We start from the raw sequence: 15782 nt of genomic DNA on the forward strand, positions 1-15782 counted from the left end.
TGAGCTTAATTAATTGCCTGTAAAAGGGGGTTGTGTTTCATCACAATTTCTTTCAGCACAGTAAGTGGAAGTATTTTCACATCTTTCCTCTCCTTAAAAGTTTTCTGTCCTTAAAAATTAGCAAGTCTTTATCCCCTGTGTGCCATTTCATCTCATCCTGGAAAAGAACATATGCTGGACTTGCTCTGCATTTGCTTTGGTATTTGGGTAGCACCAACAGTTACTATAAAACAGCACCCCTGGACCAGTATGATACAGTTCACTTTGCATACCTGTTTCCCAGGGGAAAGAAAGAGGCTTTTGATTTGCAAAAAAGCTAATGATTAAACATCCTCAGCACCCTTACTGGACTTCATCAGTATTTACAGGGAGTTCACACACTTCTTCCCATCTACCTAGAGGTTTCTCAGCACAAAGTTATCTTGGCTACTAATTCTCTGGGTTCTTGCAAAGAGTCTGCCTTATGGCATCCTCCACCCTGCTACACATGAGCATTGTGTTTTGGGAGAATTCATGCCTATTTGAAACATTTGCTACTGTGTGTGGGTACAACATCACACAGAAGGCACAAAACACTTGAAACCAAGAAAGGTATCTTCAATCTTCTTCCACCTCAATGGTGTGATTCACAGGATCATCTAACAGCATAACACCACCATCACACCTGTCCTCACCTGCTCCTACCTTGCCATACTGAGTTTGTAAGAGGGAATTTTGTCACCAGCCTTGAAGCCAGCATTTATGTAATCAAGCCAAGTGAGTTTTGTTGTTTTTTTTTTTTTTTACTTTGTGATAGGGGAAAAAGAGGGGAACTGCAGAAGCTTGAGACAAAGATCTCAGCAGAACGTATTTTCAGACTGATTTGGCACAACATCAAGGAAGTCAATATCCAACATGCAAGCAACTAAGACCAGCTCCATAACATCAGCCAGGCTCAAGAAACTTCATTGACTGCAGTCAGGAAGGAAGAAGGAGAAAAGGAAAGAGAAAGACAGAATACCTGTCACAAGAGGTAAAGCCACCTACCTGGTCACCACCCAAGAAGGAAACACTGAGTAAAACGAGAACTTTTACAAGCAACTGTGATGTCTCAGACAGCAGTGGCCATGCACAAGTCAACACCCACCCACACTGACCACACAGCAGTGCATGAGATACCACACTTGGCCTTCAGCCTGGAAACAAGACATGCGTGGAAGGCTGCATGGGAAGAGCTGGCAAGTGATGACTGTGGCCTGTCAAGCCTCCCAAGCAGCACATTGCACACAAGCTCAGAGCAGCCCTGCATAAACCATGCACCTGTAACCACCATACATCTCATTACAATCCTAGAAACATAGCAGACTAAATCACTAGGCCTTTATCAATATTCAGAGAGACCAGAGAAGGTCAAAAGAGCCATCATCCAGGAACAGAAGACAAGCACAGCAAGCTCAATGGGAAATTGACAGGACAAGAATGACTGCAGACACAGAGGAGCAAGGAAAGCTTGCTTTCTTCTTCTGGGGCTCTCAAAGACAACAAAACCTCTGGCCTTTGATTAAACCACACTACTCCTGCAAAAAGAGGTGGCTTAGGGGCTCAGGGACTCGATATGAAACTATTTATCTCAAGGTCATGGGTTCATGCCCTCTTCTTTTTTCTTAGTCAATTAAAACAGTGGATTTGATCTGCATGTAAAAAAACCCTGCCACTAAGGGCAGAGCCAGATATTGCCACATGAAACAGGCAGATTCAGAAAGCACAGGTCCTTTGCTGCTCCTCACAAACCCTGCAGGCAAGCACAGCAACATTGGGAATGTTCCCTGTGAAAAGTGAACACGAGTCACTTTTGCAACCAGGGTAGCAAAGCAGAGAAAGGGACTACATACAAACAAGGCATGGCTGCCATTGCCAGCCCTCAACAGCAGGTTAAGGACATTCCTGGAATGAGTATTATGGATGGAGCTGATTCTGGCCCAGACTCTGAGTCTGGTGGTCTTAGGAGAACTTTTGCCCATCCTTGTAGCACTGCTTTGAGAGGAGGTACGTTCAGCTGGTGACTGCTGCCCAGCAGCTATTCCTCCTACACCAGTTGGTGTTCAGAGGCCAAAATCCCATGGTGGAGATAAGAAGAAAGACTGGAGATGTGCTTCTGCCTTTGCATGCACAGAGGAAATGGCAGCCATGTGGCTCCAGCCCTTGCCACCCAAGAGCTCAACCACTTTGGATCTTCAAGGTCTCAACAGTGGTGACATCAGAGAGTCTCTCCAAAGGAGCACTTGCATGGACACACAGGACCAGCTGAAGAGACTAGATCCCCTGCCCTCCTTCTGTGGAAGACCCAGCCCTGACGATGACAGAAATGTGACAAACACAGAGGTTGAGCAAACGTGGAGAAGACACTTTCCACTACATCACCAGGCCCAGAAGAATGCATGAATCAAAGTTAATGTTTATCTGAAACTACTTACTGATAGAAACCAAACCCTCTAGGAACTTCATCTGCTGCATTCAGGGTTCCTGGTACTGTGCACAGATAAAGTAAAAACCTTTTTTTGGTTTTGTTGGTTTTAGCCCATAAAAAGGAAAGATACACAGGGCATACACACCTTTGTTACCTTCAGTGACTTCCCACAGAGAAAAAACACACTCCCCTCTCAATGCAGCTATTAGGTTTCATAAAATTCTTGGTAACTCCATGCTTTTTCTGTATTTTCCCTTTGGTCCAAAAGCAGAGAAAGGACACAAGTACAAATTCTCAATGCAGCAGAACTGAGCTGCTGGCCCTGCTGGGGCCATTCCCTGCACCGTAGCCATTGCAAGGGTAATACAGCAAATGGATGGGTTTGGAAACAACCAGGAAGCAAGCAGAGCTGTCTTCATTCACTGAAGACAGTAATTATTTTAGAGAGGGCTACATATCCTTTTGGCTTTTAATTAGTGGCAAACCAAGTCAACCTCAGTTCATGTGAGTGAGAAACTATTAGGGGCTATGGACCTGCAGCCAAGGAAAACAAATCTGTGCTGGTCCTTCGCCCCCAGAATAACTTCTGATTGTCAAGCACAGTTACCAGGGAAATGAATAGCTTCTTCTGCAAGCTCTCCACTCAATTAAGCTAATGCAGACAAAAAGGCCAGGCAGTTGCAGCAGGCAGAATGGCACAAGTCAGATGCACACATTTGGCACATGTGGAGCAAACCCATCAAGTTCAGAGTTATGAAGGAGAGAAGAAACAGGTCACAGCCTCTGTCATAGCAGAAGACACCCAAAGCTTCTTCTTGGGATGAAGAGTGGCAAAAACTGGCAGGGTCTGTGACCCAAGAAGACTTCAGGAAACTTCAGGTCACAAGACAGAAGCACAGCAGGTATCCTGAGCTGTGACTGATATTTAACAGAGACTGATAAAGATCTGAGTGAGGAAACACCTAAGGAAAGTCCTTGATGCATTAATAATCCAGAACTATCCTTTCACTGGTCCTCCTCCACTCAGCAGCCTTACAATTACAGCTCTGCCCCTAGAATCATGACAGCATCAATCCAGAGCACAAAACAGAGGCTGGGAGAATAATACGTGGCCCTTCTTCCAAGAAGAGCTGAGAGCTTAAAGCATCCTAAGTATCTTTCAAAGAACCCAGAAAACAAACATTCAGATGCAGAAGGAGCTTCTTTTTCTTCCCAGCTGCTCTTTGCAGACTGTCTGTTGGGACACTAATGATCCATGAGAAGGGGATAGATTCCCTGATTTTAACCCCACCCTTGTGCAGCTGAATTTCAATAAGCAGGTGAACCCTGGAAGCTACAGTGACATATAGAAGCCTTCCTGTGTGTACAGCATCATTTTCTCTTTGGAAAGTTAGCCAAACAGCCTTTCTTTCTAAGGGAAAGTGAAATGTCAGGCAGCTTCTGGCCCATGCAACACCAAGCAAACATCTCCTGATTAAAATATCTGCAGTACCCTCATTATCCGAGACCTCTGATTACTCCATAGAAGCAAAGTTATTGCAGTGGAGTTCCCCTGTCCTCAGTGTGTTAGCTCTGCCAGGCAGTTGGGGCTGCACTTCATGGTGGGATGGAGCAGTGTGCATTGAAAATCTCAGAGTCCAGAGACAACTCCAGAATAAACTGCTTCTTCAGGAACATGCAGCCATGTAGCTTGTTTGACCTCAAAGCAATCATGGATCTTGCAACTACATGTTCACGTGTAGAGGGAGGCAAGCAAAGGATTTGGGCCAGGAAGGAGCATTATGCCTTCACACACCCCCACCACAGAGCTGGGCACACCAACACACAGGCAAAGGCAAAATCCATGGGTCCCTCCTTTCAGCTGGATTTTAATCAGGTGCAAGTGTGCACACACACAGCTAAATCCCATTCCCTCTCAAAAGCTGAAGTTATGACTTTGATTCCAGTGGAAACCCAGCCTGGCCGTTCACATAGCTGCAGGCAGCACAAGCTGCTCTGGTCAGAGCAGCCCAACCTAGAGGCAGCAGGTTCTCTGCAATGCTGCACCCACACAGCCACCAACACACCCCAGCTCACATGGGCTCTTTTAGCAGGTGTTATTTGAATGCTGGGCACTTCTCTAGCAAAGTGTAATGATATTTAACTTCCCTTGTGGGCTCAGAAGGCTGCCAAACATCTGTTAGGATTAGTTGGTTCATGTTTGTGAAGTGCACACAAATGCTATCATAAGGAAGGGGCTGACCTACTTCTGGATGTGAACACTGGACTGAGACCCAAACCCACATAATACACATATGGCTGGATCTCCCCTGCCAGATTTTAGTGTGTGAAGCTGGGATGGAGGCACAAGGCACCACCTATATCCCACAGCCCACTTTTGGTCACTCCTAATTTAAGTCATACCGCTCCTCTCCTTCACTTTACCCCATCCAATTGCACAACTGAATTTTGTTAACAAGCTGGACCTTGTTAACAAGGTTAACCCTTGTTAACCCTTCCAGAAGCCCCCAAAATACCACAACCCTATACAGGGTTGCCCTGTATAGGAGAAACCCAACTTCTCTCAAGCTTTCATCCCACTCCCTGGAGTCTCACCAGGGCTGCAGATCACAGTCTCAGCCCCCAGCTCTTCAGCTTCTTCCAGAGGCCAAGCTGCCACCCAAGCTCCTCATGGCAAGCAACTCTGCATCAAATGTCACCTTTCCCTTAGGTGTCCCTCCCTCCTACAGAAGCCTCCTGTGAATAAGGGCTGAGGAATGAGAAGAGAGCCTGCATAGCTCAGAAACCAAGGTGACAAGCAGCCATGAGGAAGAGGAGCTACCCAGGAAGGATGGGGAAGAGCCCAAGCACATTTGTTAAAGGAATTATAGGTGACAATGACTTGTGATGGCAGGGTCATGGGAGCCATATGTTCTTGTGACAAAAAAACGTTATACATAGGCTATAGAAGCAAAGGCAAAGCAAAGCACAAATGTAAGTCCAAGAGCACACCAAGACCATACCCAGAATTACTCATGTTTTTCATTAGATGAACAGACCTTGTCTTGTTCTAGAGATCCAGAGCATCTGGAATCACTTCCATTACAGGTCTAGCAGGATGTGCACAACTAAAACACACAGAAAATACTCCTGCCCTAGCAGATGTATCCACCAAGACAGTTGGACTGAACGACATGATCCAGTGTGGGACTTCGTGATAATACACAGCTACTTCTGTACATCCAGTTCTACCCATGAAATTGGACACACCCTTAATCAGGTATGAATCAACTCATTTCAGACATGAGAAACTTACTAAGTGCTGTTGCAGAAACCCAAGGGTTGCTTGTGCCTCAGTGCACTTCACCTTCAAGAAATGGGGAGTAGCCAACACAGATAGACAGCTGCCCTGAGCACAAAGCTGGTACAGATCACTTTCACTAAGACTTCTTGCAAATAATCCCACCAGACAGGAGCTAAAAATACCACCTAACTAGGAGTGCAAATGCATATTGACCAGAGATCTGGGCTATGGCTTTCAGGGAACTCCAGCAGGTATAGAAACAGGGTGGTGTGAGTAGGTGTATGGCACCCCAGTAAGCTGACTGACTCTACACAAGGTAGGCCACTACCAGCACAGATGATCATTGTAACACACCAGAGGTGCATGAGTCCTCTTTTTCTCACCCCAGGATACACCACAGCAATTCAACACACCAGGCAATACCAAGGTGACATGATACCAACCCATCTGCCATGCACCCTCAGAGTGATCTGACAATCACCTGTAAAAACAGTGACCACCAAACACTGCACACAGGTCACAGAATAACTTAGAAACAAACCCACCCTACCAGGATCCTTACGTGCAGCAAGGCAATGAGCTCTGCTCTCATAGCTCCTTCTCCTCCACACACCCTGAGTTCACAGCTCTCCCACGCAGCAGAGTGAAACACACTGTGCCAAGCCATGGAAGGAGGTTCACAGTCACTCTGTAGGCTGTGACCCTTTACTTGGGCTGTTTGAGTACTGGGGTGGGTGGAGTGCCTCAGAAAGACAGGCTCATTTATATTGTTTTAGTTCACCTGCTGCTCTGGCCCCATTCCCAAATCTCAAATGCAAACAGAGACTCTCCAAGACATATTATGTGCTAAGAACACCACACACGTTCATTCTCCCAACAACACGGAGGTCCAACTCATTATTCCTAATTTTCAAAATATGCTTTTGCCCCAAAATTTGTCACTTAATGTCACTGATGGAGAGGTTTGCAACTTGTCTGCTTTGCTTACAGTATGATCCCTTGCACCATGCAAGGCTGACCCTTCATTGCAGTGAGGCTATGGCTATCTGCCAGCACGTTCAGAAGAAAAGAAGCCAGCCATCTCACTAGATAACTTCAATGCTTTTGCCCATTGTTTCTTCCTCGTCTGTCTGCCCTGGAAGAAAATCAAGATTTGGGTACAGGATAGTGCTTAAAAATTTGCTTATCTTGAGGCACACAAGCAGCTGCAGAGAGTTCAGCTGGATTACTCATTCACTTGAATTTCAAACTTACAAAGCGGAAGGTTCACCAAGCCCTCCTTAAATGGCAAGGATGCAATGCTGTGTTTTTGAAGCTAAGCTCTCTGTATCCCAAGGAATCTGAGAAAGAAATGGATTCTGTGAAAAAGTGGAATGTGATAGGGAAAGCATAATTCTCATTCTCCCCCAGAAATAGCCTACAGGATCAGAAGTGACAGAGAACCACCACAGCTTTAAAGGAAGTTTAAACTATCCTAAAAAAAGTGGCTGTCTTATTGTACACAGGAAAACCAGCCACTGAGGAAGCATTCAGAAGATGATGTCCCTATTACCCTTATTCTGCTCTTTGAAATATGTTTGTCCACATGAATACTACCTGGACCTTCGCCATTTTTGTGGCTCATTTCTGGACCTTACCACCACTGCAGTTCAGATTCAAATGCGTTAAGCTGCCCTGGTTTCTTAATGTCAGAGACAAAGACCAACTTGTGTACTAACCTAGACATTTCAATACCCTGGTAAGGTAAGTACAGGCCTTGCCTCCCAGTCAAGTATGATGATGATAATGCATAAGAGGCAGGTAAGAGTGGAAAAGATGGGGGAGATGAACTGTAAAGGTAGGCATAGCTGCAATAAGCAGGTCAGAGCAATCTCCAGAATTAGTGGAAAGGACGCTAACTTCAGTCTGTAATTACAAACATTTCTTTTCAATAATTTCTGTTTGATTATCTGGACTGCAAAGTAAAAAGCACAACCATGCTCTAAATGGCTTGTATTCTCCCACATTTCAGTGCCAGACCTCACCCTCAAAGCCTCAGTGTCCCATCAGTAAAATGGCAAGAATAATTCTCCCTCACCTCAGGAAGGCACTACAAAAATAGTCAACCCAACTTGCAAAGCACTCCTAAGAAAGAGTTAAGAGCACTCCAAAAAAGCAGACAAGGAAATCAGTAATTCTGCATTCAGTCCTGAGTTTGAACAGTAAATAGTAAATAAGGCTTGGGGCCTCACAGGGCACAAAAAGAAAAGAAACTTAATAGCTGCTCATTAAGTATCACCTTCCACAAAGAGTAGGTGCCCTGGCAGTTAGGTGGCTGTATCACAATACCTGCTTGCAGTGGAGGCCAAATTAAGGTTTCATCAACAACCTTCATTCTGGCATTTCATAGCTCTGGAGAACTTGGACTCTACAATTTTAATACTCTTCTTTTAACCAAGTGCATTGCTTGTAATTAACTACAGGACTGCCACGTGGCTGACACAAGAACTATCCGGTTCTCTTGGGAAATCCAATGTGAAGGCTTGTCTTGGCCACAGGAATAGCTTGAGGTGTCTCTCAATGTTTGCACAATCCCATAAAAAGCAAATCAAGTCCCTACCTCAAGCGATGAGGTGTGTTAAATTTAAGCCAGCTGATCTCTTTTAGGCCTGACCTGAAACAGGAACACAGCTGAAACCCGGGTGAGGGAGGCAGGGGAGATGCAGTAACAGGGGAGTTGGAGTAACAACCATTTATCTGCTGCTAATCCAATCACTCTCCCAACACAGTCATTGCATGCCACACACTGTCTGGGAGACTCCTTGCTTTCATTCAAGCTTGCCTCATTAAGCAGAGTAATTCAAGTCTGTTAAAAGTGAGGTAATAAACTGCTGAAACAGCAAGAGCTCCTCAGGGTACATGAACACAGCACATTGAAGATGCACACACATGTTATATAAACTACCACAGCTGGGGTTCAACAAACACAGCAACTGCAGCAGGACCACCTGCAAGTCACCTGTGAAGCTCGAGTTACTCTTCCAAAAAAAGCCACATCACCAACCTCAGTTTCACATAGCCAGCCACACTGCTGAAAAAGCCCTAAAGCCCTTTCAAGTCTGCTCCCCTACACTTAACTAAGGCTTGGAACTGGACCACTATTGCCCTATAGTGCAGTGCATACCTACCCAGCACAAGAGGCTCCAGAGCCCCTTCTGCAAGGTTTGCAGCACAATCTGTCACAGCCTCCTCCATCCCTCCTGCCTGCCTTCACCCAGCTGGCCAGGCTGCTCCCATAACAAAGCAGCTGGGTCCTCAGCATCACCTGCCTGAGGGTCTCCAGCTAGAGAAAAGAGTAGGAGCAGAGGGAGGACACAACTGCAGCTCCCCACGGTGACATCCGCTGAACTAAAATAAAGGGGGGGAGGGGTGGGAAGTTACAAATTGATGCATAAACAAGACCTGACTCTGCAATTCGGAGCTAACAAGGTAGTTTACTGAACATTCATTAAATCCTCTGTGCCTGTTACCAGCTGTGGAGATCAACTTATTTTTAAATTAAATCAGCACTAAATGCTTGGATGAACTTCTATTTAATTTCACCCAGTGAGTGAAGTATGTGGGGCTTTTAATAGACATTAAACAAGATAGTTACGGCAAGTTAGTTGATATTTTATTACCTAAAGATCATGGCCACATTAAGACTCACTAACTATTGTACAGCAACACAATCATCCAAGATTTGGTGAGGTTTGCCTGCCCTGAAGCATCAGTGGGCACCAGGAGCAGGGGGAAGAGAAAAGCTACACGTTGAATGGCACCTTCATAGAGCATGCTCAAGTGCATAAGCCCACATAGACAAAAAAATAGGATTCCTCCCAGCCAGATCCAGAAACTCCAAAGAGAGACTCTCACACAGACACAAAGCTGTCATAAATCAGAGACCATTAAACATCCCAGCCCTAACAAAGCAATTTATGGGGGTACTGAGGAGTTGCTCTAAAATGAGGTTCCCTTATGGCATCGAGGGCAACAGAAAACATCCTCTCTAACAGCCTGCAACACTCTTGTCTTTCTCTAAGAAAAGGTTATCAGCGGCCCACAACTTCACCAATGTTTGTTTTACTTTCCTGAGCATATTGCTACCATTTGGGAGTACTTCTGAGCAACTCACATGTGTGTCACTGTCACCCACAGATCCCAACAACAGATACTGACAGTCTAAAGCGACAGAGACTTGCTGACAACTACTTAAAAGCTATCATTTTCATGCCAGCTCTTGTGTTTGCTCAGGATGTGATCAAAACCAGCTCTTTGAGGTGAAAGGAGAATCACCACTGAGGTGTCTCTACCAGTAACCTTAATCACAACAATTGTGGGTAGCAGGCTGCTGTTTTTTTCACATCTGGATTGGAAAAATTGCAAGACTCCCTGCCCTACCATGCCCGGAAGCAGGAGAAACAGAAAAAGCTAAATCCTGCACCCCGCTAACCCCTGTTTCTTGGGCACAAGGTCTCAAAAAGATTTTAAACTTTGTGGGGTTTTTCTGGTCTGTGGTTTTCAGTTCGATTTGTTGTTTTCTTTCCTCTATTTGTTTCTACTTTACAAAGCTTCCCAAACTAAAAAGTGGAAAATGGAGCTCTTCAGGGTTCACTTATGCTGTCTTCTAGCATCCCAATGCACATGTGAAAGATGATTACATCTTCCCTCCAATTCCTCCTCTGGCACCACTGTTCATAAAGTTATTTCAAGTCCTGTATTTTCCTACACATAACCCACACTCTTTAAAGGTATTGTTCCTTGTGAATCTGTCCCTCAGATAACCCACAACCTTAGATAAACTATGGTTTCTGTCTTCCCCACTCCTGCCTGATTTTTAAGCATGTCTGTAGTCCCAGTAAGCTCTCTAGCTTTTAGCAGAATTACCCTGCTACAAGCGCAAAGGCAATGGGAGATGATGAAGCTACGAGGGTAAGAAAGGAGCTACACATGACTGAAAGCAGGCAAGAGCATTGCTGTCTCACTCACACATGCACAGAGCAAACACAGGTGCTGAATCCCAGACTTCTGGTGTCACACAGCCTTGGTATTCATATTGCTTCCCTAAAGGCTTCTCTCCATCAAAATAATAATGTACCTAAAAAACACAGATGGACCTAACAGGAATACATATTTCTTTGTCATCCCAGTGCCATCTATAAAACCTCATCGTGCATCAGCAGGGCCATTCCTTCACCTGAGAGATTACCAGGGCTGCCACAGACCACACAAGGAAGAGAGTGGGTGAGCAGGCAAAGGTGAAACCCAGTGTGGGCTGGGGCCAGCTGGAGCAGAAGCTGCCCAGAGCCACATCAGGGCTGAGGAGTTTAGTAGGAGAAAGGCAGAGCTGTCAGAGCCAGGCTGCCAGAATCTTGAAGAGGAACCAAGTGTCACCAAGAATGTATTGCTCGCATAACCATGATGGTTAAAGGACTAGAGAAACCCCTGTGGGCACCCTGAGGGTTTATGTTTCCACAGATGCACAGAAACTGTCTTCTTGCAAACCATTTGTCATCCACCCAAGCTTTTCTCCAGCTAGAGCCAGTAGGAGATGTTTCAGAGAAACCTGCACGAAACCATCTCTTCTTTCCAATTAGATGTTTACAATGTAAGAGCCATCACCATGAGCTGATATAACTCTGAACATACCTGACATTCATAAAAATGTCCTATCTCTTTACCAGATTTAGCTAAATTCTTGCCCTTAGCTATGTTCTGCATTATAAATGCCACCATTTAGTTACATGAAAAAGCACTTAATTTTATTAATTTTCACAATGGCTTGCATTGGTACACAGGAACAGCGATCCCTTTTCCACTCACAACAGGACTCACTGTGACTTTCTAACACGTGTACTTTAGGTAGCAGCAATCTCAAACTACTGATCAAACTCCCTCTGCTTTTCTAGCTCCCCACCATTTTTACTTTCCCTCCCCAAAAACCATATGCACCAGGCTTCTTTTATAAGTCACCTAAGGTTTATAGTCAGTCATTCTAAAGGTGAATACAAGAAGTGATTTTAACAAACAAGGGCTTCAAAATTGAGTGTGCTGCCACTCTGATCATGAACTCCTACACCATAATTTATACTATGAGTTTTAATTAAAAATATATACTGACGATCATTTTCTGTATTTAAATTCACTCCAGCTCCACTGAGGCTAACACTGTCAAGTACCTTGCAAAACTCAGTAGTCTAGCTCTAGATTTTGACCCCCAAACATCCTAGAGAAACAAGGGCCTTGGCAAGGGATACACACCTGAATCTGCACTTTCATTATTTGAAAACCCGAATTACACTGCACCTGGCCCTGATTCTGCTAGGACAGAGGCCATTACCTCTCAGTAATGCAGCACAGCTGAAGATAATATTCAGAGGAACACAACTTGGGACATCCCACGTGCTATGGAAGATGAAGCCGCTAAACTGAACAGGAACCTGGGCTTTTCTATACCCTAACTATGACTTCCAGGATACAGGAACTGAAATCCATCCCTGGCCCACCACTCTAGACGTTTCACTAGAGCACATCACAGACAGTATCACTAAACACTTATCACTAAACACAGTGCCATTTACTCAGGTGGCATATGGGTAGCATAATATGTGGCATACATGGGCCACATATTCCTGGCTGGAACTTTTGGATGGCAAGACTGCTGGCAACACAGGACACATGAATGGCCAACATGCCCACAGCCTCCACACAAAGCACAAAGTCTGGGACTGACTTTTGGAAAGTTAAAAATCACTCAAGTGCCCTCTCTGTGCACAAGGAGCACGTTTTCACAGTCCAATCACATGCTACCTACCCACTGCCTATCAGGGAAAAACCCTTCAACACAGGCTAGTCAACTGAAAGAAGGGAATAACAGAGCTAATAAACTTAGAAGGGATACTATAAAAGGTCATGAGGTGGGCAAGGGGAGACACTGTAGGCCAACGGGCAGAGAGAAGTTTTAAACAGTACAGCTTTATCCTCAGATAGAAGTATTTCCCAAGGGAAATTCCATATTCCAATGTATTCTTCAGCCTTGCCTTGGCCAGTCCTACTGAAGCAAGGGTGGCGATAACCAGAAAGTCCCTCACATCCCCAAACTGTGTTGCTGCACAGCAAGCTCAGCTACACACAGGACAGCAACTAACATTTTCCAGTATGAACATGGTTGGGAATGTATCGATGATGCAAGAATTTTCTTGCCTTCCTAATGTCCTGTATTGGTAATTACTTGGTGAGGCAACACTTGCTGTATCTCCCAGTTCCCAGACATCCAGGGACTCCCCCACTTTCTCTCACATTCTACCCTAGAAATCATTCCTGGAAGGTGTAAGTACAAATTCTATAGGTAAATGAGTCCAAGGAAGGAAAGGAAGTCTGAAATCTAGAGTGTTTCAAATAAATTTAAGACTTCCATGCAAGACCTAGCATTTCACATGGGTTAAAACCGCTTTCCGCACTGTGGCCAAGGTGCTGTGGATGAGGAGGAAGACATATCATCAAGCTTGACAGTTTGCAGAAAACTCTGTATCTTTTGTATCAATTTTGTATAATCAATTTGTATCAACTTTGTATCAATTGCCTAGTAAGATAGAAAGATACCAAACAGGAACTCAGCCCCGAAAAGCCAAACAACTGGGCCAAAAGGCAAACTCGTACAGGCATAAAACAACAACAAAAAATCAAAATAAAGCAGCTCGTTTGCTTCACGAACAGGGCTAAACGGCACCTCGAGGTACAGAGGCCAGAGCAATTACAGCATGAGTTTCTCCATCAACACCTCCTACTCCGGAGTACTGCCTTCTCCCCACCACAGCCCCAGGGCTTGAAGAGTGTTCCTGAACAATGGCGGGAACAAGATTTGCATGTCCAAAAGGGGAGGGTAAGAGAAGAGGGAGGAAATAAAATAAAAAAATGTGATTAAAAAAAAAAAAAAAAAAAAAAAGTCCAGGGTGACGTGAGGTTGTGGGAAACTTTTATGTCCTTACCTGCTGGGGAAGTGCGGGCCTCCCCTAGCGTATAAAAAACTGCCAGGGCTTTATTCAACTTATTTACTACCGAGCCCCGGCTGGGGGTCGGCCAGCGCAAGGCGGGCGATGGGGCAGCGCTGCGGCCCCCGCCGGGCCAGGTGCACCTGCGGCCGGCAGCACCCGAGCCTCGGCCGCCCGGGGGGACCCCGGCCCACGGGCAGCCCCCACCGAGAGCGGAGGGAGAGGAGGTGAAGTACCGATGAAGTACCGGGGAAGTTTGCTCCCGCCCCACACCCGAGAGCTGCCCCCGCCCCGCCGCCGAGTTCGCACCGGGCCGGGCCGTGTGCCCCCCCCCCTCGCCTGCCCCCGCCCCAGGCGGCCTGGGGGCCCGGGCGGAGGGAGGAGCCAAGCGCGGCCCCCCCGGGAGGCCAGCAGCGCTCCCCGCCCCAGCCGGGGGCTCCAGCTGTTGCACAGCTGCCTCGGCGGGCGGAGGGGGGGGAGAGGAAGGGGGCAAGTTATTATCTGCAACAATACCTCGGGGGGAGGAGGCAGCGGAGGCGAGAGCGGCGGCGGCGGCGGCGGGAGGATGCGGCGGGCGGGGGGGGTGGGACCGGGGGGGGGGGGTGGAACTGGGGGCGGGGATGAGGCCGCAGCCGATGCCGCCCCGCCGCGCCCGCCCCTCGGTCCCCCCGCCGGCCCCTTCCGCCCGCCGCCCCCTTCCGCGATCTGCGCCGCTGCCCGGCCGCGTCCCCCGGGCAGCCCCTCCCGCGCTCCGTGCTTCTATGTCCATACCCCGCTGCATCCCCCCCGTCCAGCCCCTCCTGCGCACCGCCCTCCGCTTCCCTCCTTCCGCTCCTTCCAACCCCTCCCGCGCCACTCCGCATCAACCCGGCCGCGGCCCTCTCGCATCCCTCCCTCCCTTCCGTTCCCCTCTTGGCCCTTACCTCCCGTCGGGCTGAGGAAGGGGGGGGGCAGCCCCGAGCCCGGCGGGACGCCCCTAAAACAAAAAGCGAAAGCGGCGGCCGCTGCCTCCCACCCCGCCGGGCTGCCGCGCTCTGCCGGGGGCTGACGTCAAGGGCCCAAATTCCTGCCTTTCCCTGCAGGCAGATTTGTCCATGTAAGGGCTGGGGCCCGGGCAGCGGAGAAGGAGGGGGCTGCACTGCGCTAGGGGGGTTGAGGGGGGCAACTACCGGTACCTCGGGGGTGGGGGCAATGGAGCTGGAGCTAGCCCCGACCCTGCAAGCATCACCCTCCTGCCCTGCAGCCTCGGGTGTTAGGGCTCGAAATGCGCACCAGTATTCAACTTTTCATGGAGATGTTTTCTCCAGGGCTTCCTACGGTTTTTAGGTGCTTTTCCAACTAACTTTTCTCTGTTCTGGCCCAAAAGAGGCTCATAAAAAAAGGGGGGGTGGGAAGGCGGCGGAGGGGGGTGGGAGGAAAGCGAGGGGTGAGAGATGCTTGGAGCTAGAAAGGAACTGCCTGCTTGGAGATTCTAAAAACCTGTCGAGCATACTAAGGACAGGGAGAAGGGAAGCTGTGCTTTCTGGTCACTTCTTCTTTGTTTTGTGACTATTCATAAGGACTGCAATTAAAATTATTTGGATTTTGAATGTGATTATTTTTACAACAGAACATTACCCTTTAAGTAGCTGTTGGTTATCTGCATGTGCCCTGAAGAGAAGGGGAATACAGAAGGGTTACAGTGCATTCAGGTCGTGGAGTAAAGAGTTGCCAAGCCTTACTCATTTGGAAGAGATGCCTGGATGAGTTTTTAAACACTTAAAATGTATTTCATTTTGACAATAAAGGGCTTTGCTGTGCACTTTCAGAAGATGTTTACAGTCTTATCCCATTACCAGCTTTAATGTCCACAGTCACTTCTTGACAGCCCTAGGAGGGAAAGTTTGCTCATAAGGACCCAAAAAAGGATATTAAGTGCCTAAAAGATTTCAAGAGCTGGAGCAAAGATTTGTGATCCAGTTTCCCTCCCCCCCTTCCCTTGCTGCCAGAGTGACTGAAACAAGCAAGCATGCTCCCAGATTGACCTGAGCACTCTGGCAGATCA

The 15782-nt window shown here is 47.1% G+C and overlaps 1 protein-coding gene and 1 long non-coding RNA gene across 10 annotated transcripts in view; one reads left to right on the forward strand and one right to left on the reverse strand.

The window, feature by feature from the left end:
- The window catches only part of LPP (LIM domain containing preferred translocation partner in lipoma), a 333750-nt gene extending 318990 nt beyond the window's left edge, over nucleotides 1-14760 (reverse strand). For 5 of the 9 annotated variants that reach the window (XR_011727498.1, XR_011727496.1, XR_011727497.1 and 2 more), the window contains exon 1: nucleotides 14252-14318. The gene's annotated coding sequence lies outside the window, so the exon portion shown is untranslated. Of the gene's footprint in view, nucleotides 1-14251; nucleotides 14321-14661 lie in introns of those variants that run through there. The other 4 variants (XM_071752337.1, XM_071752336.1, XM_071752335.1 and 1 more) reach the window with 2 other exon arrangements.
- Nucleotides 14728-15548, forward strand: LOC139799861 (uncharacterized). The gene is made up of 2 exons (XR_011727499.1): nucleotides 14728-14834; nucleotides 15348-15548. It is a non-coding gene; the product is annotated as an uncharacterized lncRNA (long non-coding RNA).
- Nucleotides 15549-15782: the final 234 nt, after the last annotated feature.

The sequence above is a fragment of the Heliangelus exortis genome, chromosome 9 (assembly GCF_036169615.1).
Source record: "Heliangelus exortis chromosome 9, bHelExo1.hap1, whole genome shotgun sequence".
NCBI lineage: Eukaryota > Metazoa > Chordata > Aves > Apodiformes > Trochilidae > Heliangelus > Heliangelus exortis.